The sequence below is a fragment of the Mastigoproctus giganteus genome, chromosome 9 (genome assembly GCF_048544385.1).
Source record: "Mastigoproctus giganteus isolate SK-2022 chromosome 9, ASM4854438v1, whole genome shotgun sequence".
NCBI classification, from domain to species: Eukaryota; Metazoa; Arthropoda; class Arachnida; order Uropygi; family Thelyphonidae; genus Mastigoproctus; species Mastigoproctus giganteus.
The window spans coordinates 97,553,811-97,577,346 of NC_143583.1; the positions used below are offsets into that span (position 1 = coordinate 97,553,811).

General features: G+C 36.3%; 1 protein-coding gene across 1 annotated transcript in view; it reads right to left on the minus strand.

The window, feature by feature from the left end:
* LOC150080576 (adenosine receptor A2b-like) overlaps positions 1-23,229 on the minus strand; it is a 72,070-nt gene extending 48,841 nt beyond the window's left edge. Inside the window, exon 1 of the mRNA XM_090381385.1 lies at positions 23,149-23,229. The gene's annotated coding sequence lies outside the window, so the exon portion shown is untranslated. The remainder of the gene's footprint in view (positions 1-23,148) is intronic.
* Between the last annotated feature and the right edge of the window lie 307 nt (positions 23,230-23,536).

Genomic DNA, 23,536 nt, shown 5'->3' on the forward strand with positions numbered 1-23,536 from the left:
TGGTCGTCCCGGAGTATAAACAGAAAATTTATTATTATTATTATTATAATAGCGCCTTTTCCTGAAATTGCTGAAATTCTTGGCCTGAAATTTCCTGAAATTGTTGGCATTGCTGCTGTAGTGCAGGCAAACATCTATTGTATGATTTTGAAGAGACTGCTTTGCTTTTATGCAGTACAGTAGAGCTTGAGTAGTGGCGCTGTGGCAATAACTTACGTTTTTGCATAATCATAACTAAGATAGTTACGCGCCATACAGTGACAAATTTTGAAACTAATTTTCCCCCCAATAAATGGGGAGGGCGTTCTTTATTGTGCCTGTTGTCCAAATTTCTCTTCAGTACGAGCCTTAGAACTTGCTCCAGAACCCTTTACATAGGGATACTTTAATTTTAACAACCCTGTATATTAAATCATGCATTTTGAAGAATTTTGATGTTAACACCAAATATTGATTCAGTAATATTTTCAATTTCTTTTTTTCATTCTGTTTTTTTTTTTTTTTTTTTTTTTTTTTGTTCACTTGTATGCGTATTTCTTTCTGAAGGACTGAAAATTATGGAGGATTTTCTGTACATCAGATATTCCTTCAAAATGTAATTTGTCTAACTGATACTCCAAACGGATCCCAGGTTAGTATTTTTACCATCATCAATTAAGGCTATTATACTTTATTATATATATATATATATATATATATATATATATATATACTATGCTGTCACTTTATTAGGTACACCTACCTAGTAGCGTGTTGAGCCTCCTTTAGCCTTCAAATAGCCAATTCGTCTAGGCATGGATTGAACAAGATGCTGAAAACGTTTTGCAGGAATGGAGTACCATGCAGACATGAGTGTTTCACGCAGTTCCTTCAGATTCGACGGAGGATTGAGATCCGCGGACTGAGCGGGCCACTGCAGCAAAGAAAAGTTGTCATGTTCCTGAAACCATTCCATAGTGATTCGGCTTTGTGCACCGGCGCATTATCGTGCTGGAAGTCACCATCTGACTGAGGGCAAACTATCAACATGAACGGATGCACTTGGTCAGCAACGATGTTTAAGTGTGATGTGGCATTCAGACGTGAATCTATGGGTATCAATGGACCCAACGTGTGCCATGAAAACATTCCCCACACCATAACACTGCCCCTACAATCTTGATTACTAGTCGTCAGACATGACGGGTCCATGGATTCATGTTGTTTTCGCCAAATTCTGAGCCTTCCATCAACATGATGCACCAGGAACTTCGACTTGTCAGACCAAGCAACTGTTTTCCAATTTTCGATAGTCCAGTGCTGGTGTTGCTGTGCCCACAGGAGGCGTGCTCTCTTGTTCTTCATTGATAACAAAGGTACGCAATGTGGCCGTCGACTGTTGTAGTCCATTCGCGACAAAGTGCGACTAGTGGTCCGTTGCGATATTTTGTTCTGCGCACCAAGGTTGTATTCTGACGTGATGTGCGACATTGTGGCCCATCTGTTTGCTTGCACAATTCTAGCCATCCTCCTCTGACCTCTCCTTGTGCATGGCATGCAGAACTGTGTCTACCCCAGCTTTGCAGATTGTGACTGGAAAATTGCCTATTGATCTGCATTTATTGTATTGTGCATTGGCTTACTTCATCCACTGTGGCATTCCCTGTTCTTTTCTGAATATACAGGTGGACATTTTAGCAGATCCCAGGAAGGAAAGAACAAGAATCTGGGATGCTTTTTAAAAGTCTGGCAAGAGCGTTGGAGTGTTTGTGATAAAGGGCAGATTACACAAAAATTTTTTCCAGATTTAAGAAATGCAGCCTCGATAAAATTCAAATGGTTTGCCCCAAATTTACAAGCTATGTTCTTATTAACTGGTCATGGTTCAATTAATGCAAAGTTGCATGATTTAGTAATTAATGAAAGATCTAGTTGCCATTGTGGCGAAAGAGAATCATGGGAACATATGTACAACTGTGAGGAGTACAGCGATCTACGAATTGAATTGGTATCTCAGTAATCTCAGTTTTATGGCAGAAGGCTTCGAGACAATTCTAGTTGATAAACTGGAGAACTTCTTGGCTTTACAAGCCTTTGCAACTGCAATATTTCTTAGGCGGAAGGCTCTTCTGCATCTGGAAGCCTTGGATTTGTCATGCAGCTTGGTGTATGCCGAATTACCTAGATTTCTGTAAAATCGTGGAGGCTTGAGTCTGCTATATCCACTGCAACTCTAGCTCCTTGTGCTGGCATTTCTGTTCTCGGCAGCTCCTAGCGCTGCTAGCTTTCCAACAGACTGAACAGATGCAGATCTTTCCAATGAAGTTTGGACTTTGTCTGAAATTTAATTATGTATATTTATTTTTTATGTAATTTGATTAATTTTCAATTTGTTCATATCAATCTTTTTTGGTCATGGCAGGTTTTTTCCCTCCCTGTACTTGGGCAAACAGGAGAGGGAGTATATATAAGAGTACTGCTAATTTATATGTAACTGACAACAGGGTTGCCATTGGTTGGCTGGGACCTCTTTAAGTGATAAATATCAATCAATCTCATCAATAAGCGATTTTTTCCACAGGAGTGCCGTTGAGAGGATATTTGCTGTTCGTTGCACCATCATCAGTGTTTCTGATTCCCCCTACTTTTTTCGCAAATAGTAGTTCCTGGCTGCCTCTTCGTGGCTAGGGACGACAGCAGGGAGTCGGGCATTGTGGGCTTTTGCCTCGGCTCCCTGCTGCTAAATGCCAGGTGCCGACACACACACAACAGAAACAACATACTACACACACTTAGTAACACCTTTCTTCTTTCTCTCTTTTTTTTCCTGCCGGCTTTTGGCTTACGCCTAATATACGGCGGTAATAAGGGAAACCCTGGGGGCCACCAGTAACTTCACAAGTATATTTTGAATACTTGTTCGTTGCACCATTCTCGATACACCCTTGAAACTGTGGTGCGTGAAAAATTCAAGAGAACTGCCGTTTCAGAGATGCTTTGTCCAGCACGTCTTGCACCTACTACCATGCCACGTTCGCAGTCCTTTAGATCACTCCTTTTCCCCATTCTTCCTAAGGTTTGTACACTTAACTGATACTATGAAGGTTGTTCTGCTGCATTTACTGCCACGACTGTGGTCATGTGACTTGCAACGTTGTGGGACAAACCATTTGTATGCACAGCAGGGGTTTACCTAATAAAGTGGCAGGACATATATATATATATATATTATGTGAGGTAAAAGTTAGGCAAAAGTGATAAAAATAAATAAATATGGCTATGTAGCTATCATTAGAGGCAGCAAATGCACATCCTCCACATGATGCCTAATTATATCTGATAATTAAAATAAATATGATATTTAAAATAAAAACATCAGCCAGTAGTACGGCAATAATGCAGAGCGAAACGAAACGTAAAATAATCAAACAGGGAAGGGAAAGTAGCGGTAGTAGGACAAAAGGTAGTCGATAATCCCCTGTATAATTTAGTCAATTAAGTCATTAAACCCAATTATTAAAACATGATTAAATTTAAAATAATGCCAATTATACATAATTTAGCGGAACCCCCTCGAAGGTACCATTTCCAAAAGACGTGAAATATCACCAAAAAAGGGTTAAAGAAACTACCAAAAAACTAAAATATCAAAATAATAGACTGACCATCATGCCCCATATCGACAGAGGACCACGAGGCCAATAATGGTCATGGAATCGCTGCATTTCAATCGTCACACAAATCATCGCAAAGGCGGAAATTTGTGTGACGATTGAAATGCAGCGATTCCATGACCATTATTGGCCTCGTGGTCCTCTGTCGATATGGGGCATGATGGTCAGTCTATTATTTTGATATTTTAGTTTTTTGGTAGTTTCTTTAACCCTTTTTTGGTGATATTTCACGTCTTTTGGAAATGGTACCTTCGAGGGGGTTCCGCTAAATTATGTATAATTGGCATTATTTTAAATTTAATCATGTTTTAATAATTGGGTTTAATGACTTAATTGACTAAATTATACAGGGGATTATCGACTACCTTTTGTCCTACTACCGCTACTTTCCCTTCCCTGTTTGTTTATTTTATATTATTTTACGTTTCGTTTCGCTCTGCATTATTGCCGTACTACTGGCTGATGTTTTTATTTTAAATATCATATTTATTTTAATTATCAGATATATATATGCTGCCACTGTCACTATATATATATATATATATATATATATATATATATATATATATAAGCTAAATTGTACATTAGTGCTATCTTCGCCCCCTTGACGATGCAAAAAAAAAAAAAAAAATCCCTGTAATCTTCGTTTGAGAACGGCTTGTTTGTCATTTGAGTTCCAGGTTACTGAAATTTCTTACATCTATGCCCTGGTGTGTGTCACAGTTTGTAGAATTGCCGTCCTCCTCACATCGGGTGGAAAAGACCTGAGTTTGAGTCCCATCGATGACGTGAGGAATTTTTACGGCCTTTTTCACAACATGAATGCGAGAGGAGCATGGTTTTTTTTCCCGGAAACTCTGGTTTTTCGTCCAGCACAGCAAACAGAAAATGAATCACAGAACGCACGCAATTTACAGACTGTATACACGGAGCAATATGGCCTTAGTCGTTGATGCTCCTACAGCCCTACTGTAACAACCTTGTATCTATGATGGAACTGGAATCCGGACCTTTCCTAACGAACGCTAAGCGACTTAGCACCGAGGTCTTCGCCCATTTTATAATTATCAAAATAAAAGATTAATATACTAGTAGCGCACTGGAGTTTCAACCTCGCTAAAAAAAGCAAAAAAAAAAAAAAAAAAGCAGGAGTTGTTATTAATTCGCGAAAATGGTTTCTCTGCAGCAGATAATTGAGTTCTTAATGCGGCTCAGTAATAGTCTATAAGTAATTGCCTCACTTTGTGAATATGGAAAACATCTTATGAAAGGGACTGCGAGTGTTGCAACGGACGTTTTCAGAATTGCAGGTTAAAATAGTCCAAAGTGCTGCATAATAGCATTCTGTTGTAGACGTGCGTAGACTCATGTTTTTAAATTACCACATTACTCGATGGTTATTTTTGTTACTGGAACACAAAACAACTGAACACGTCGTTCGCTCTAGCCCCTTTTTCTTTCTTTATTCGCATGCGCCAGTGATTATTTAATCCCCTGAGGAACTAAGCGTTACCTTAAGAGTTGTTCACAAATCTTCTTTATGAGAAGCAGAGGTTCGATGGTAGGACAATATTGCTATTAGTGTTTTTCTTTTTCTCCTCTTTGGGTGACTTCATTTTAAACCTAGTTGGGACGTAATTAAACGGCTATTTTAGGTGTGCCGAAGGCATTGGCACAGTAATTTGGATGAAAAACTAATTTTGCCAAAAGAAAGTATTTTAACATTTTTTGTAATATTGCAGAGAGGGGTACCGTGATTACAGAAAATGGGTAGTGGCATTTAAAAAGACATTCTAACATTTGCCGCGGGTGATGCCCTCGGTTAATTTTTCTCCCTTAAAGTGAAGCATGAATTACTCTGTGCATTTTGTATTTACAAAAATGCACAAACTTCGTGTTGCAAGATATACTTCATATATAAATAACAATTCAAATACAAGAATCGGAAATGGGAAATTAAATATTTTTCATAGCATAACTTATTTTAGGACATATTTTAATTATGATTTTAAAAGACTTTTTAAAAATGGAAACGTTTTTTGTGAATAGATGTAGACGATTACTAGAAATATGGTCGGCAGATAACACTACTCGGAACTGCATTTAATTTCCCTGTTAATTACTAATTTAGAAAGGTCGTTGTGAGAAGTACGTAATGGTCGCTGATCAAAGTGTGCATCAGTTGCCACCAGAAAGTTTCTCTGCTCTTGCGGTACAGCTAACCTGTCATAATGTACATGGTTAGATTGAAACCACCCACGCTTTAATTACATGTTCCGTAAAACTTAATTAAAAATAACTGTTCTTATGGAACGAAGTTATTTCTTATTAAGCTCTTGACTATTCCATCGTGCAGGAAGCTTAAAAAATAATACACATCCTTAAAAACTGATTCTCAATGAATACTTTGTAAACAAAACATCAACAAATCGGAATAGAATTGTCAAAATTCAGATACAGAAGCATTTAAAGTTGCCTGTCTGTGAGTTATCTAAAGGATAGACATAATGAAGTGTTTTTGTAAGAAAGCATCCATATTTTTACTGTGGTAATAGACTGGAGTGTATATAATATGAAGTTATATGCAGAATCCTAAGAGTGTTCTTTCTACTTCTTTCACCATCTTGGATAATGGAGTCTATTCTAATATTGTTTCAAAATGGCAGATCGCAATAAAAATTGTCCCAGCCAGGGCCATGCAAGGGTGTTTTGGGGATACAGGTGTAGAGTTAGCTTTGGGAGGTTCCCAAATTTTTACCGAAATGTAAATGAATATTTTATTATAAAATGAATTATTGTTTTAAATTATAATATAATTAATTTAATATAAATGAATTATTATAATTAATATAAATGCCTCACTAATATATTTTATTTTTTAAATTTATGAAAAATATATTTATTTATATAATTTATATTTATTTAGAAATTTTATATAGTTTTTGCTTAAATGTTTATAAAAATAAATAAAATTCCATAAACTACTTTTATTTACGAAACTCTAAAAAAAAATTGAGTAGCAAAAAATCTGCGACAAATACTATATAATTTGAATAGGAATTTATTTTTATTTATTTATTATCAACTTGGAGCAAGTATTGGTTCCACACATGAACAGCCTTCGGCTTCTACTACAATATGAACAATAAATTAAAAACAGTAAATACAAGTGTACAAATGAAATAAAAACAAAACATCAGTGATAAAAAAAAAATAATAACGCAACATTTAGAACTCAACATGCAGAATCCAAAAGTTCAGCAAAACGCATTTTGAAAACGCTGCTCCAGATAGTTCTGGATCTTGGATATTTTTTAATTCGTATTGAAATATTGCCAATATATCCCAAAATCTTTTATCCCAGAGGTGTTTTTTTCTTTTGTGTGTTAATTTTCCCTTTTTCGAAAAAAAAAAATTAGCAAATATCATGAAATCACCAATATCTGATATATATATATATATATATATATATATATATATATATATATATATAAATAAAAAAAAAAAAAATCTTGCAGAACCCAGTTTGAAAACACGCTGTATATCCAGCTGTTGCCAACCATGCGCTCCTGATCACCGGGAGTCTGCGGAGTTGTTGTAGTGGATCTGCAAATCCATATATGCACAAAGCTCTTTATTTAGCTCTGAAAAAATATGCAGCGTGAATTAATAAAATACAAATTCATTTTATAATTGTGCAAAATAATTTTGTCATTATGTATTTCTCAGTCAATGGACACTAAAAGTACACCTGCTATCATGTATGGAAGGGGGGGGGTCCGCGAATTTTTTTTTTACGTTAAAAAGTGGCCCTTATGCTCAAAAAGGTTAGCAATCACTGCTCTGCACTATAGTGCAACACCATTTAAAGGCATTTCATTACTACTAACAAATGTTATTCATAGCAACCAAACAGTTGGCGACAAACCTGGAAAATCAAATCGATTCCAAATTCAACTAAAAAATAAATCTTCAATCTGTAATTAATTTTATTAATTATATTGTAGAAATTAACGAAATTTTGGTCAGTAATTCTGATGTCATTAAAATACCAGGGACTATGTCACTTATGAGGTTAAAGGGAACTATTTTTCTTTAACATGAAGTGGTCTCTTCAACTGTTTATATTTTTGACTGAAATTTTTTAATTTGTTAAAACCGGCCCAGTATTACTCTTTCGATTTTACTGTTTCTAACTTTAAATTATGTCTAATCAGTTGCTTTATTGTCAATAAGAAAGTTGTTTTCCGTCCTCGATTGTCTAAAAAACGCAATCGATAAAAACCAACTGTAAATCATTTTTTTTAAATTTAATTAATACAGTTTCTTTATATTAATAAAAAAAATTTTGCTGCTTCGAAAAGGCATGTAATTGACGTGGCCCTAGGGTTTTTGGCGCCCCCCAAGCAGAAATGTATTTGGCGCCCTTGAGATACTTTTATTAAATACTGTATTATGATAATAAAAATTTTGAATTTCGGCGTCTTTATACCCTGCTAACCAGGCTTACCTTGGTTAGCCTGTTTAACAGGGTATAAAGCAGGTTAGCAGGGTATAAAGGTTCATGTCAAATTTAACAATAACCACATATTGAAACGACTATGCGGCTTTCAGCCGGTTTGCACGAGAAGTCTTCGACCGAAGAAGAACGAATTTGCCATCCACAATGAATAAAAGGAAATTACACACTCGAAGAAAATCGACCACCCCACAAGACTGCATAGAGCAAGAGGAAATCAAAATGAGCATGGAAGAAGACAACCCCGACCGAAGTGAGGCCACAAACGGATTAAAGGGTCTACAAAGATCAAAGAAAATAGCAAAGTGACAAGGAACCTGGTTAGACACAGCCACAGGAACTAAGCGACGAAGATCAGTGCATGCAAACAAACCAAGTGATAAAAAACCCGGACTGGACATAAATGCAGGAGCTACCTGCGGTACGCCATATGGCGGTCTGAATAGGACTCCCTAGTCTTATTCACCTTTAATTCCCAATCCCCTGGCAGGGGGGGAGACGTTTTCCTGTTCCCTCCCTCCCCTGCCACTCCCCGCTTCTGTACTCCTGGTAGGGCATGGGCCTGCCCCACTGCTTTTGGGGCCATCTATTCTATTGTCTCCATACTTCTGACTTTTCCCCCCAGTCTTCAGTCTCCCTCCCCTACTGTCTATACACCAGCGCATGTCCCACACAAGGTCAAAAATTAAAACATGTTTTTTTTTTTTTTTTTTTTAAGCCCCTAGCCACTGAAATCTCAGGAAACTAGGTAGCAGAGCCTGCCAGAGTAAAATATCAACTGCTCGTAAAATACGAGGCTAAGTGCGGACAACGTTGGTCCTTAGCAGGGGTCTAGTGGCTAAATGGCCAGAAGAACAACGATACACAACACTACACTTACAAAATCCATACACTTTTAAATCTCTGGCCCTTGCAGTGAACTGTTACGCCAACAATGAAAGCAACGCGGAGTTGGGGAAAACCTCCGGTGCCGCTAGATAGGAATACACTTTACACTTTAGCCACATATATTTTGGTATTTTTCCTTACCGTTCTCCCCACATTGGGTGGAAATGAGTTCGAATCTCGTCAGTGACGTAAGGAATTTTTATGGGCCTTTTTTACAACTTGGCTGAGTTAGTCGGTCTCAGTAGAGGGTAGCATGTTTTTCTTCCCCCCCCCCCCTCCCAGTAACTCGAGTTTTTCGCCCAGCAAAACAGCAAGTCAACCAAAGGACACGCATAATTTACAAGCATACATGTATTATATATGGCGCAATATGGCCTAAGTTGCTGATACGCCTAAAACCCTACAACAACAACAGCAATAAATAAATAAGGAAAGACGAAAATATAAATAAATAATAATAGGCACGAAAAAGGTAAAATACGAATTAAAACTACAAGCAGGACGAAAGAAAAGTGGGTAAACAGCATTTTGCTGACATTGAAATTTTAAGGCTTTTGCGTGTATTTTAATAAACAAAATGCGAATTAAAGTAGCACACGAAAATACAAATAAAAGAAGACAAAAACAGTAAAGTCCAAAAAACACTTTTTATACCCTTTCTTGTCCTTAACGAATTTGAAGTTTTTGTGACCGTCTCCGATGCGAAAGACAACAGCTGTAAAAAACAATTTAACGGTTGAAATTGGTCGAGTCCAGTAGTGGTTGATCTAATGTGGAATCCTTAAGGGCGCCTCCGTAGCCAGGTGGGCAGGAGCGGCAGTGCGTAGCACACGCTTCTTGATTAGACGAGGTTCGAGCCCGTGACCACCAAATACGGAGGATGCGGAAAGGTCAGGGAATGACCACCGCATATCCCCGGAGCAATATGGCCTTAGTTGCTAATGCTCCTAAAAACCAAATAATAACAACGAATCCTTAAGTTATGAAGGTCCCAAAAACATAACGCCAAGGTCTATCCAAATCTTTAAAGCAGACCAGCCACCTTAGCAATTAAGAGTAAGTTCACGTCGCATCGTATTAATTAAGTTTGTCATACCATGATTCGCTTTCAGTCAAAATATCTATTTTGAATCTTTCAGATTCTTGTCTTTGAACGTAGCGAGAATGGCGGATCCAGTAAAAAAAAACAATTTACGGGAACGATAGGGATGATTGCTCCCCCCCCCCCCAAGAACCTGAGTAAATTAGAACAATTACTGTGTTTTTATTATATTAATTCAATTACTGTCAATCACATATCATCATCGTTATATTGCCCCATTCAAAAAGAGTCTGGAGAGAAAGTTAAAAAAAAAATTGTTCGAAGCGATACACATGTGGAATCTTTCAGTTAGACCCAGACGAGACTACTTAAACATGGTAATCAAAAAGGCACAGACTGGTCAACGACAACATCTTTCACCCTTAATGATAACTTTGTCGACAACTAGCTTGTAGACCAGCCATGTCTAGTCTGCTAACTGGCGAAGACATCTGCTGACATTTACTCGTGTGTCTCTTCTATTTTTCTACAAATACAAGTCAGTGAACAGGATAAGACTTCTCTTATGAACTATGATTCTTGCAGCGTCTAACGGAGAAATCGAAGGTTTATAGGTAAAATGGAAGTGAGGTTGAAGCCAATAAAATCAATTAAGTGACGACAAAAAAAAACCGGAATTTGGTTGAAAGTCAAAAGAACAAATAAACAGCTTAATTACATCAAAAAATAGTCAAAAGTAAGCGAGAAAATTATAATATTCAAACATCATTTTTCTACAGTAGTGATAATCTAACACTAGAAAAAAAGAAAAGGCAAAAATAGAAATCAATTTTCTTCGTACAGTATTCCTCTTTACGGAAATAATTCTCAGACTTGCTTATTGTCAGCCGGCGATGACTGGAGTTACGTTTTATTGCTGGATATCTTTCTCGAATATTAACATCGCAAGTTTGCGGAGGAAAGAGTACGATGGGTGTTTTTCTATTTGTGAGGAGGACCTTGGCCTGATACCAGCTCAGAATTCAGTAGAAAATGTCCTTGAAGACTTTGAGGAGGTCGAGGTGCTTAAACCAACTCTGTCACATGAGGTTTGGAAAATCTACTTTGATTAACCAAATTGCCCACACTTTATTTTATTATTTTTAATAGTGAGAGTTGCGTTGGTTTGTGTAAATTAGTGCCAAAGACAGTTAGGCCATGAGGCGTATTACGTGTTAAATTGAATGTGGCTTTTTTTTTTTTTTGTTTGTGGATGAAACATTTGGGAAACTAACCTGTCAACCCTGCTTGCTCGAAAAGGAGGAAATAAATTCCATTGGTAATTGACAGGGCGTCAAATACGCTCAGCCAGAAAGCCATGCTTTTTCAGTCGTACGCGTATGAAATCAGAAGTAAAAAACCTTTAATACTGATTTTGATAAATGTATATTTAATTGCACCTACTTATCCACCAATATGAGACGGACGTCTGGGTAATGACGCGTATACCCTTCTCTTAGGGAGCAGTGCTGATTAGTTGAAAGTGCAAAATTGAGGCAACTCATAGTGCCTTGCACATCACCTAGTGCGATTTATATATTTTTAAGCAAACTGCGTTTGCTTTTAGCTATGTACGCAATTGAGACTTCGAAATCAGCCAAGGAAAAAAAAAAAAAAAAAAAAAAAACCATTAAAAGCGCGTCCCATTCAGGCATAATTCGAATCCAAGCCCTTTGACACTACGTCGAAAAAGGAAGGACAGTGATTATGCTTGCCGCAAAGATACCAAAGATCTTTTCACATACACACCTTGACGATAGTTTCCAATGACAGTCGCTATCAACACCAATTAATAATTATTGTTATTATTATGTTAACCACTTGCAAGCTTAACTTATATCCGTATATATATCTATATATCTATAGAAGTGTGTTCACTTGCTGATTTGCATGCTATTGCATGTTTCGGTTTTTCCTTCTGCAAATTCACCGATTTGCCGGGGGGGGGGCAGAACTCATTGGGTAAAATCTTACTTTTTCCGCCTGAGATCAGCAACTACAGCCTCTATTGAAGAGGACTTTTGACATTACTCCAGGCTTCGACGGGAATCAAATCCAGACCTGTCCAAACGAGTTCTCCGTGACAAGTGGCAAAGCCACTTGTCACGGAGAACATCAGCAGTGATAGAATTCTTAAACATTGAGGTGTTCGATAGAACTGTCCATTTATTTCAGTTCTCCATCTCCTTGTTCTGATTCATGTTTCGCTAGACGCCAAAATGACTGCATTTTTAAGGTAAACTTCTTCTTATTACTTATACAAATAACAACTCCTTGTTATTTGTATAAGTGTCCATGAAAACAACTCTCGTGCAGGGGCGGCTCGTTCATAGGCACTGCAGCACCCCCAGCTATTTAAATCTAGATATACAGTGAACGGAGTTATATGAAATTTTGTGAAGAACAATACAACGCAATGAATATTTTTATTAACAGAACCCGCATATAGTATGCGCATCTATTTCCAGTAATCATTTCAATAATAAACGAATAAAAACACGAAATCATTTCCAACCTTGAAGTTTAATTAACCGTAGGCCCTTGGCAACTTGCCAATATAAATTTTTTATAGGTGAAACGAATCAAAGTCACTGTAAAGCGCGCAGTGCAGATTTTATCGTTGACAATGATGGGTGTGTAGCCACAATGTCGGTGTCTCTTTGTTATTCGCCCGAATTCCCATTAAGTAACTAAATAATATCAGTGTTAAGTTGTCTGTGTTGTTTGGTTTTTAGGAGCATTAGCAACTAAGGCCATATTGCTCCGGGATATGCGGTGGTCATTCCCTGACCTTTCCGCATCCTCCATATTTGGTGGTGACGGGCTCGAACCCCGGTCTAATCAAGAAGCGTGTGCTATGCACTGCTGCTCCTTCCCACCTGGCTACGGAGTCGCCAGTGTTAAGTTAATACTCAAAGTTCAACAGTCTAATTATGTGATTACAGCTTAATTGCGAATTGAGCTTGAACTTGGTAAGTTGAAGTTATATTATGAGGTGATGTGTAAGTAAAACATAACATTATTTCTACTGCACACGATTTTGTGAAATTTGATTCGATCATGGCCACCATGCTTCCCCATGAAGTAAATCGCGTGACAGTGAATAAACTTCAGCAACTTAGTGACGAATGGGCCTGGAGTACTGGGGTCCATAGTTCAAATTTCAGCCACTTAGTTTTTCGCAATTATCTCTCCAAGAAAAAATGCGATTAAAAAAGAAGGCCGCCCCACACGAAAGATTCAAATTTCTCAGCGGGGAATAAGTAATAAGAAATATATTCGCAGTTTTAAAACAATGGTACCAAAGGAAAAGTTGCCTTTGTGGTCGCGAAGTTAAAAATGCATTGTTTTGTTTTCCACGTTTACTGTTCGGAGGTGACTTAACGTAGACAAAATGTGGCTTTACAAACATAAACAGAATGAAGAAAAAAACTCTTAAAACATGAGAGTTCGAAGAAGCATATTGATAATGTGATTTCAATATGCTTCGAACCAAAGCTTAAATATTAAAGAACAGCTTAGTGAGGCCTACAGACTTTCGATCTGTAAACATAACAGAAAAGTTACCAAGGATCGTGAGGTATTATCTAAAATAATAGACTGTGTTAAATTTTGTGGACAGTTTGAAATTCCTTTACGTGGACATGACGAAAAAGAAAAAGACGATTTTAAAAATCCAGAGTATTCAGAGGATTAATACATTTCGCCTGTACATTAGATTCCAATTTAAAGAACCATTTAGAAAGTAATGCGGCATTTCAAAAGCTATTCAGAATGATATTCTTGACTGTTTGCTGCAAATATGCCGGGATGGCATATTTCCGGAATTTCTGCCGGAAAATATTTCCGAACATGAACTATATTAAAAACAAATCAAGAAACCGTCTGAACAATGCGAGTCTTTGAGCATGCTTAAAGATGAAAATTGCGGCATACTTCCCTGATGTTTAAGAGATTCGCTCAAGAAGTGCAGCAGCAAAAGTAACATTAATCAGAAATATTATTAATAAATAATATTTCAAAAAATATATATATTTTTTAATAAAACCCCTTCCCACTCTATTCCATTTCTTAAACTCCCTCCTCCTCCCAGCTTCAGATTCTCTCTTTTTTTTTTTTTTTAATTAGATCAAAAATGGCTCTTCGCTCAAAAAGGTTTCCGACCCCTACCCTACAAGATGGAACTTCAATATACGCACCGTGAACAGCGTTTATGAAAATTTTGAATCCTTGAAAAAGTGCATGGAGGAACTACAAGCGACAGCAAACGCAGATAAGACGATTTCAGAAGCAACTGGAATTTTGCACATCTTGAGTAATGAAAAATTCGAGTTCTGGTTAGAACTTTTCCATCAGATAATGCCTCATGTGGAAGTTATTTATAATCAAATGCAATCTCGAGAAATTGAAGCAGTTAAAATACATGAATATATAGGAAACTTTAAGAATGCCGTTCTAAAAATCAGGAATTCAATGTACTGTGAAAATCCTTTAAAACACTCACGAAGGAAGTATGCAACTATATATAAATGTTGACATAGGTGAGAGATATTCTTTTACAAAGCAATTGATTGCTGCTAAATTGTTTAACAAGGAGGACTTTGTTATTTTTCGTACGAAAATGCCCATGGAAGAGGTACGGGAGACTACTGAGGCATATCCCATGATTGAAGGAGAAAAACTTCTTACGGAATTACAAGTTTTCTATAGCAGACATGATCTATACAATTATTGCAAATTATTGTTATTACTAACCATATAGTGCAAGGAAGCCCGAGGCTTATGTTGCACTAGCTAAAAAAAATTCCGAGTTACCCAGAGAGAGAGAGAGAGAGAGAGAGAGAGAGAGAGAAGTAGAAGGGAATCACCAAGAAAGAGAAGAATGATGATATCCAGCTCAGGACCCTGGGTGTGCCAAGCCCATACTCACCAGAATTAACTGACTTGCTGAAATTTATCTCAGAAAATAATCTACCTGAAGTTCTTGGTGAACTTACAAAACTCATAAAAGTTCTTTTGACCATTCCGATGACTACTTCAGAGCCCTAACGATGCCATTCGACATATCCCGATGACATTTCGGCGATTTCCACTGTAAGAGAAGGGAGACGAGGTCATGAGGGAGCGATTGACCCGCTTGGTCAGTCAAAGAGACCCAGTTTTATCCACACAAAATTTAAAGAAGCTGCGTATAGAAGAAAATTTAAAGATAAAACAATAAAAAGAAATAGGGATATAGATGCATTATGGATACATCTTTTCAGTAACATGATATTTTATAAGAAGTTGGTTTTTATTTTCATTTCGTTTTTTCGCTTTTCTTTTGTTTATTCATTTATTTGTTTTTGTTACTTGTGGTTTCAAGTTATTGTACCTAATTACACGAACTGCTTTTTAGAGGGTGAATGGGTTACTAGGGTCTCTGATTGACCATTCGGATGGGTGGGGAAGGGGGAATAGCTCCGTTATGAGCTGATGTGTCTTCTCTTACTCAAACATCCTGATCACCGAGAGAAATGCATGTCATTTAGGGAGCGGTATAGGCTCTGGAACGTGGTGCTCTTTGTGAAGGTAATCGCGAAGTAACAGTGGCTTAAATTGTAATCTCTTTTTTAGACTAGACATTATTATAGAGTTTTTTTTTTTTTATTTTTAGGCAGCTCGTTGCGGAACATTCGAATAATTTGCCTGCAAGGATCGCAAAATTCAAGGAAGAATTAGATGGGTAATGTTTGACTTTAGGAATAATATGAGATAGTTGTTTCCCCCTCCCCCCTTTTCTCCTTCGGCAGATGCAGATGATTGAAAGGAAGCAACAGAAGTTCGCTTCCTTTCATCATCATGCCATTTTAATACTAATACTAAAAACAAACAATTAGAATAATGGTAAAGTTCCCAATATTTCAAGTTTAAATTCTGTTATTAACCTCTAATTATGAAATTTAGATCTTTCACCTGTCTGTATGAAGTGTGTGAGTGAGATAAAAATAAATTGGCTAAAGATAGATTATATGCGCACTATGCTGCCGTACAGTGTTCAAAAGTTGACATCTGTCAAGATGTTACCTTTATTAAAACCCGATCTTCGCTTTAAACCATTTCGACCATCATGTGTGAAGGAATTTAGTGACAACATGTATAATAATAATAATAATAAAAATTTAAAAAAAAATAGATGCCACTTGTGCACAGTGAATTGGAATTGGAATGTGATCTTGGATATCTAACGCAATTTCTGACTGAATTATTTTTTGTTAGATATATGTCACTATACTGTATTTAACAGAGAACCGCACAGTGGATGACTAAAATTTCAGGAGACATTAATTTGTTGTTATTCGTTTACTTGTGTCATATAATTTTAATCGCCGACTTCGCCAAACCTGCCTCAAACCCGCATACAAGCTCTAGACTATTTTTTCGCTTATTATTATTGATTCTGCCAGAATCTGCAATAATTCATATTGCATAATAGTTAGTAACATCAACGCTCTTTTGACGTTTAATGATACCATCCCTTTGTCATTTGTAGCTCATTAACTTCATTGCTATAATGGATGGTAGCATTTTTTTTATCTTATTGGATCTATTATCTATTATATATTTATTATCTTATTGGATCTATTGTTTTATACCATCGATTATTACCTCTTCTTCGTCAGTCTTTTACTTGAAGTAGTCTGCATGCTGAAATCTAAGTAATTAATGCAAATATATTTCTGGAAACTTCTCACAAGTTGCTTTGCTAATTGGTTCAAGAATATTGAATAAAGGGAAAGTATCTATCGAAAATTTTAATTACGTGACCATATGAAGTATTAGACTTGAAAGTGTCTAAATCTGAAGATCCAATATAAATTTATCTAAATTCTGATAGCAGCCTCTTGCGATTGTTAATAACACAAATCTTTTTTTATAATTTTTAAAGCAAAAGGAATATCCAAATAAAATTCCCTTTATCTTGTTTCCGATGATAAGCTCGTGACCCTATCATTTGATGGCTGAAGCAGTTTCTTTTTTAAAAACTTATTCAGCATACTGATAGTGACCTGAGCTGTCTGGGTTTTGTTCTTAGCATAATTAGGCTGAATTAAGATCTATTTCCGACTTAAATTGCAATTTTCCACCAAGTCCAAATAGATTGCCTGAGATATTTTTAAAAAGAATGTTTTAATCAACTGCCTCATATGCTATATATGGGTAGTTAATCTTTACTTGAAAACTAATGTATTTCCAGTTAATTGGAGGACATTTTTAAGTTTCCTAATACATAAAAAGGTGTCAATCTATTTGCATGTTATAGAAAATATTCTTTTTCTTTGTATGCAAATAGAAAATTAATATTTTCTATTTGCATACTTCCCATTATCGCCCCTCTAAGAAACATACTAGATTCAAAAGTATCAAAACTAATACTTATCAGTAAATAAGATATTTAATGAAAAATTTGATATGTGAGCCCACCTTTGGCTTTAATGACGGCCGATCGTTTTGGGAATACTTTCGATCACTTTTAGCTGATACTTTTCGTCCTGCTCAAAGCAGTTATCATTTGCATAATTGGAAAGAGGCATGTTCGCTTTACCCCGATCCGACATTCCAACTTATCACAAATGTATTCCCCTGAATTAAAACCGGAACTCCGTGACAGCCGTTGCAGCTTTGCAAGTCCTCTTCAAATCAGATGCCTGCCAGCCTTGTTTTATGGTTCAGAGTGTTAGACATATGACTTTCCTTTACCCAAAGCTATAGAAATAACAGGGAATTTTACTAATGCAGAAGAGACTAGCATTCTTGGAATTCAGAAAGCAAGCCATCTGAAATTCACGAAAATCTCCATAGCCAGCCCAATTGTTAAAAAAAAAAACATTAAAATAAGCTAGAGAGATTTTGTCATTTTGACCCTTCCGGTTTTAAGTTTATGCGAGATTTTGTATATAGTTGAATGTTTTTCACGTACTCTCTTGTGTTCACAGTCTTATTTTCAACGATGTTATTATTCGCTTTGTACAATTCGCTAGCTCATTCAGTTTATTTAATTTAGTGTTATAGTGCCCTGTGCAAAAATGTTACTGCAGTTAATTTTTATGGGGAAGGTGGGAGAGGTAGTACTAAATATGACCAATCTCACTTGCGCGAACTGATAGGAGCAGTCAAACGCCAGGACAGGACGTCTCTAAGCTTCACTCTTAGCGTGATACATTTCTTAAGTAAGCGTTCTCTGGGAATTTCCCAAACCTGCGTTCGACCTCTGACCTGAAAACGATTCGTCACCCCACAAGATTACTTTCCGCACTGTTCTAGAGCACCAAGATGATGAAAATGCACTTCTCTAAACGAGTTTTATCATTCGTGTTATGCTTGTCTTGGTAGCTCTGCAAATATAAGTTAAACTCAATGCAACAAGGCATCATAGGTTTAAGAGTATAAATAATCTATATAATATAGGTGAAAATACACCATAGATCACTCTTAAAGGGCAAAAAACTACGTTTATAGTTTTTTGCCCTTTAAGAGTGATCTATGAATGTATTTACGGTATTCCTGTTGATGCTTGAAACTTGGCCTTACATTGAAAAGACGACTGCTCGTATACCGCAGTCATCTTAATTAGAATAGCTGATACATCTCTTCGTGTTCCTGGCTTGCTGGATCGTTTCGTTACTTTGCATTGCCTTATTATTATCAGTATTGGCAAATGATGCAAGGAAGCAAACTATATAGCATCAGCCAAAAATAAACACTTTTCACATCACTTGTCCTGCCCATCTAATAATTTGTCTAATTCCTCTAAATTTATTCAAACTGTCATCTGCCTGAAGGCAAATTTCCGCACATCTGTCTTGCAACCATCATTCCTCAATTTAAACTTATGCCCCCTTATGTGCTATCTGAGCAAGAGTAAAGATGCCATCAGCATTTAGCTTACTCAGTCCTTGCTCAAACCCTTAAACGCCTCAGTCAGATCTCCTCGTAACTGCTTAGTTTCCAGATGCTGCAATTTGCAAAACTTAAGTCCTTTTTTATACCTTTTTGTTTTTCTCGCTCTTCTCTGCATCTGTCACGTCTTTCCTAAAATGAGGCTTCCAAATCTGTGTGTAGTACTCATTGTATTACCATTGTATTATACAAACGGCATAATTACAGTCTTATCTCTGCTGACAAAATTGCTGTTTATAATTAATAAAGCCCCCATGAGCTATTCTAGTAGCCCATATACTCTACTCAGTAAACTTCACTTACCTCCTGTTTTTTTAAATCACTGGCAAGTTTAGACGGATTGCGGTAGCACGCAACAAAGATTCACACTGCTGGTCTTAATATCTGTGGGTCCTTGATACTTTCATAAAAGTTTCTACTTTAAATACGTTTAGTCGGATCTGTTTTCAGTATTGGAGGGTATGTTCGAATATTTGGAAGAGCACTGTTATTCGAATTGTTCGGTAAAAGTGGGTACATTCCTCTCTCATAACTAAGGTTATGAGAGAGGAATGCACCCGCTAGCATTCTCAGGAATAAGCCATTGGAAACCCAAGATGATTCCGGTATTTTCATTTCGTATATACATATTTCAGGATGTTTTTTTCTCAGCTTTAGTCAGAACCGTTCGTTCGGTTATTTGGAAGATTTTTGACGCTTTTATTCACGAACACAATTCCCAGTTTCAAAGCCCTGAGTTCACGAACACAATTCCCAGTTTCAAAGGGAGTTGTGTGTGTGTGAATAATATTTAAGGTCAATGCAAACTGTTAGAATAAAAAAAAAATATATATATATATATTAAAATATTTTTTTTATTCTAAAAGTTTGCATTTACATATATATATAAAAGCAACAAATTTTTATTAACTGCACATTTTCATTCTTAATCGCATTGGCGCTTAAGTAAAATAAGCAGTATTTATATTTAAATATTATTATGAATTAAATTTTATGAAATTATTTCAACGAGCCGTTTTGAGGGCTGAAGACTTGCGTTTCCAGGAACATATCATGCAACCCTCGCTTGAGACACAAACCAACCAACACTTTGGTTGGTCTTTTTTGATCGACATTTTATTCTGGCTTTCCGAGATTTTCCATGCATCGACAGTTTACAGGATAGTCCAATTCATGTGGTTTTATTTCAAATACTGTACAAGTACATCAGTGGGTCTATTTGCTGGCTGGAAAAGCCGGATTAACTCGTGGGGTAAAACACGGGCCCCCTTCGCCTGACATCGGCCAACTACATCCCCAGACTGAACAGGTATTTAAGAATTCTAGTCTCTGTGTGGGATTTGAACCGAAATCTTTCCAAACGAGCGACAAGTGACGAAACCACTTTCTATGGTGGACGAAGTCAGAATAGAAGAATAGCGATTCTGTTTGAACGATACAATTTCTAGATAGACTTAGGAATTATTCCTCCTACTTCTGTTATCTGGAATAATCTTCGTTTGTATAGATTTCGTGAACATCACAACGCAAAGAGATTCTAGTCAAATACTAACTTTTCTATTGTCTTCTCAATCCTGAATCGTCCACGATACAATAGGAATATAGGTTTTGACTTTTCATATTTGGAGTTACGATAAAAAAAATAATAAGATAAATTTTATTTCCTAATATCATATAGCAATCTCGATTTCTATATTGCTTAGCTCGAAAATACTTAATTCTGTGATATATTGCGCAGTCAGTTAAGCGGAAAGAGTTAACGATTTTTTTAACGCTACGGGGAACTTTCCCATAGTTTGCATTGGTTTATGCTGTTCACGACTGACAACAGTTATCAATCAAACTGTCATTGCTGACAACTACCACTAATCAAACTTTACATGGCAAACTTCCAAGCTATTTTATAAAAACCAATTTTAGATAATTTAACCTTAATTAATTAAAAGGTAGCAACGTTCATATTATATTAACTTTACATCGGAGAATTTAATTTAAAACCGCTGAATATCATATTTCAAGTATCCTTTTAGGTAATCTAACCTTATGGTGAGGTTGCCTGAAATTGGATTAGTTTTTAATTAAACATTTAGGAAACCTGATGTTATTGAATACTTTAGGTTACATAAAACGAGTTAAAGAAAAAAAAATTAATCTTGGAAGTTTGTCAAGCTGTTGGGCTATCATATGGAAAGTATGGCACAATTCTCTATAGTGTTAAGTCGTTTAGTTAGTTCATGCCCATGTAGCATAAATTTCTAAACATGTTTAAATTAAATGTAAATCAGCTAGAGTGCCGTAAGAGTAAAATAAGATGACCAACGATCGATCATATATTATTTTATGCTCTCGGATATTTCAGTAAATACAGTTACCTGAAAGCATTTGATTAATTAAGTATTTTATTAATAATACTTTGGGTTAGTATTCATTTAAAAAATAGAAGAAATTGTGTAAGGCATAGATTATTTTCGTTATTTTAAGAAAAAGATGAGTGAAAAATATCGTTGAAATTGGATTACAAAAACATACATCTGCGATTGAGATAGAATTTACTGTTGGATTTCTCTTTCCATATATATATATATATATATATATATATATATATATATATATATATATATATATATATATATATATATATATATATATAGAAAGAGAATATATAAATATAAAGGAATGCTATTAACTGAAAATAGTTATTTTTAAACTTTTAGTTATTATTACACAAGAGATATAATATGTTGATAGGATGGGCCAAAGTTTCGCGGAACGGCACTGTGATCAGACTTGGACTAGTTTGAGAAGATGGAGTAAAATCTTTTTGGAGAGAGGGAGGGGGACGGGTATGCTTCTCTGGCGATTTGCTAAGGCCCTCGTTACATCTGCTGACAGATCCAAATAAAAATATTTCTCTCTTCATTTCGACCCTGGTTATCGTTTCATGAACATTCGTATGGTCTATATGTGTACAGTACTTTGCATAACAGTCTCACAGTTACAATATGCAAATAAATCATAAAATGTTGATCCAGTTTCCGAATGGGGTAACTAATATCGATTGTTAATTATTACCTTCATAATTTATTTTTGTTCCAGCAATAATAATTAATTCTTAATTAAAAGTACTATAATGGGTACACACACTACCTTAAATAATATGTATATTTTTTTATTTACAACTTTAAATATACAATTTTTATATTTTTTCTTTTAATTTACGATTATAAATAAAAATAGTAAAAACTTCTAAATTCAACACTGAATATGTCATTTTATGTTGGAACTATGAGGACGCTCATAACTAATAAATTAAGGCACTCATCTGTTCAAATATGCACAGAAGAGATGCGATACGATAATTTACATTTTAGGTGATAATTTATCACCTGAAATATGGCGAGACATATTTAAAGAATAAAGTACATTGACTGAGTGGGAATGTCGAGTACAGTCTGCAAATGTAAATAAATATCACTGAGTAGTGTTGATGCCAATTATATATGACGGCATGAGTGCAGTCACCTTCCTGGTAGTCGGCCATATTTAGCACATAACCGACTCGCTGGATGTTACCGCATGAACTGTCAAATAGCAGTCATTGCAATACTTAACATATTTCCTGGCAGAATCTCGAATTCGCTACAACAGATTTCATTTTATATGAGTAACGCGAGTAAATATGCTTTGTATGAGTGGGTAAAATTCGTTTGCAAATGTAATTCCGCGGAATATATTTTATAAAAATATTTATAAGAGAGAGAGAGAAGGCCAATACACAATAAGCGAAACATGTCCCTCAGAAGCATTCAATATTGGTGTGCCTAAAATAAAAACGTTACACAAAAAAGTGGAAGAACAAACTGTGCATTTAAGTTCTTCGCGTATTAGTTCAGAAAAAGTAAATTGTCAATGCGAGCAGTGAAACAGCGAGTTGTCAGTTTACCCTTGTATGGTAACGAAAGCATATTCAACTTATACACTACAACTGTTTGACACAGGGACAGGTTGTTGTACTGACATCAACAGACATCACTGTCCAAACACAACAACAACCACAGAGAGCTTACCGTTCACCGACCAAACACGCTCTGCCACAATCGTTAGGTGTCCGCCTGTAATGGCGAAGAAACCGACAGTGGTCAGTCCCGCCACCCACCCACGCAGCACTCTCCTGCGCCAAGTAACAACTTTACCTCCAACGACAGAAACGTTCACAAGCGAGTGTGTCTTGCGAGCTGCAGCCAGCTAATGGCGTTGGCAACAGGCGATGCTTCCAAACCCCGGATCTGTTGCCTCGGCAACCGAAGGTGCATGAACTAGGCCTTCATTATACTAGCTGTTCCTTGGTGGAGCGAGGGAAGACAGTTGGATGGGTGAGTTGTTGTCATAGAAACATGACCAAACTGTAAAGTAACACCTACGACTGACTCCGCTTATTGTCCAGCCATTGATTCC